Source organism: Penaeus vannamei, chromosome 15, assembly GCF_042767895.1.
Source record: "Penaeus vannamei isolate JL-2024 chromosome 15, ASM4276789v1, whole genome shotgun sequence".
NCBI classification, from domain to species: Eukaryota; Metazoa; Arthropoda; class Malacostraca; order Decapoda; family Penaeidae; genus Penaeus; species Penaeus vannamei.
The window spans coordinates 20,045,772-20,048,271 of record NC_091563.1 but is presented as its reverse complement, the minus strand read 5'-3'; the positions used below and the strand labels follow the sequence as shown (position 1 = coordinate 20,048,271).

General features: G+C 41.1%; 1 protein-coding gene across 1 annotated transcript in view; it reads right to left on the bottom strand.

Annotated features, from left to right (window-relative positions):
* Positions 1-2,500, bottom strand: part of LOC138864132 (kin of IRRE-like protein 2) — a 149,490-nt gene that overhangs the window by 94,548 nt on the left and 52,442 nt on the right. The window lies entirely within an intron of this gene.

Below are 2,500 nucleotides of genomic sequence, written 5' to 3'. Positions count from 1 at the left end.
CTCTCTCTGTCTTTCTCGATACGTAAGATGTACTGAGGGATCTATTGAAGATGGGAAAATGCAGTACCGCTTAAGCCGCAGCCATTCCAGGAATGATCCAGAATGACCAGCATTACGTATGTATATGTGTATATAAATGCGGTAGTGCATTATTTCCATCTTTCATATATGTGTATATATACATACATTTAACCAACTGCACCACTACACCCAACAAGTGGATTGTATAGCTATAACCATATTAGTTATTTATTTCCACAATCCGATGCCCGTTGCTGTCGTTGGGGCATAGGAGACCGAGTCCCAATATGTGGGACCGCCTTTGCCTTGGGTCTCAGCTCTAGACTCAACCAATTTTGAGCGGTCTTTTCTTCCTCACTTTCCTTTTTATATTCTTTTCCAACTCCGTCTCCAGTCCAATTGTTGAAAGAATGAAAGGTTAGCTTTATGTCAGTCATGAACAGTTGCAGTGAGTAATGATCACAGTATTCCCTTGACTAGCCCATTTTTCAGGTTTGCCTTGCCCGATAATAAAGATTTTGCCCCCATTAGGGACAGTTAGGCTTGCCACTTTATCAGCCATCCTCCCTGAATTTAAAATCTCTAGTTTCCCGGTCCTTGACTCTCCGTTGATTACGGCTCCGACCACTGCAGCTGCACCTTCCTCCTCGACGTTTTTCAAGTTGAACCATCCTAAATCATCAACCCATGTCTTAACTCAACCTCCAGAAGATACCCTTTCATCTCTTCCAACATCCTCCAATCCTTCTACTTTTACACAATCTTCCTGTTCTAACCCCTCATATTACTACCCTTCATCCTTATTGTCTTCCATCCCAAAATACTATCTCACTTCATACCATTCCTTATTCCTCCCATTCTCGTCTTTCTACTGTTTCCACCTTTAAAAACCTTTTGAGTATTCTTTCAGCCCAGCCAAGGAGGGTCGAGTTTTGTGGTTCCCCCTGCAGGTCCTTAACTGACTCACAAAACAAATGGGCAAAGTTTCTTTCTGCATCCGTTTCGATCGATCGCACTTGAATCCCAAGCTCGTGCACAATCAACCCTGATTTACCTCACTGGCAAACCCAGCCTTATCCCATCCGTGAAACTTGTACCGGAACTGTTTCCATCACTTCAAGTCACGTGTCTATGATTGGTACAATACATATGAAATAACATTTGAAAATTTCTCTCAGGATCTAATCAAAGTTTTCACTGACTTCTATAACACATCAGTCTGTTCACGAAAACTCTCGAAGAAAAAGCCTGCTAGATTTTTTTCCATGCTCCTAAGTGGATCAGTGAGCCAATTCTAGCCAAGAAACAGGAGCTAGCTAATTGTTGTAAGGTAATAAGGTTTCTTATGCAGTTTCTTAAAGCCAATAAAGAATTCAGATAACTAAAAACTAAGATTCGTAGTAAACACTGGGAAAAATTCTTGCAAAGTAACAATAGTCAAACCTATTGCTGATGTATGGAGAAAGATTAATAGGCTGACGGGTTAAGTACCCACAACACCACAGTTTCAAAGCCCACAAGAACAGGCTAATATGCTGCTGGAGCAGCGGGCCGAAAGCTGAGTTCACTTCCGCAAGGAAGAAACGATCAACTTAACAAGAAAATAAATATAAAGTTTAATATAGCAGTAGCCTGTACTGCTATTAACCCGTCCGACTTTGCCGAAATAACCGAGTGAGAACTGAGTTATGCCCTTATGAAAGGTATGGCAACCACCCATGGCAAAAATGGCATTACTTACAGCGTTCTTCGCCTCATTGTTCAAATTCCAGACAACCCACTCTTACACCTGTATAGACTCAGCCTATCACAAGGAATCCTCCCAAGCTCTTGGACTAAAAGGTTAATAATTCCTATACTCAAACCCAATACTGACACATACAGACCAATTTCCTGAACCTCCTTCCTGTGCAAAGTACTTGAGAGAATAATTCTGAACAGACTCACGTACCGTATACATGCTAATCCCAGATTGTATGGACGTAGCAGTCAGCATTGTTTTGCAGATTATTTAACAAACTTAAACCCAGGCATGCAAACCATATTTCTTGATCTTCAATTTTCCTTTGATATTATAACCAATAATGATCCTTGAGCAACTAGCTAGCTTTGGTGTTCAGAGAAAACTATTAACATGGATTCATATGTATCTATCCAATCGATCAACTCAGGTTTTCTTCAGGGGTGTTAAGAGCACTCATACAAAAGTGTGTGAACTTGGCACACCTCAGGGAGGCGTACTTAGTCCCATGCTATTTAACATCCTAATGCATAGATTACTAAGCGATATACCACTTGAGGGCAATGACTCCATACAGTAGATTCTTGATGTACTTTCAGGAAGGGCTACAGAGTGTGGCTTGATCATATCGACTGAAAAAAAAACAAGGCACTTATCCCTAAGACAATCCCTCTGCCAAAGTTTCACATCAATGACGTTGAGCTAGATCTTTGCCACCAATACAAATACCTCGGGGTG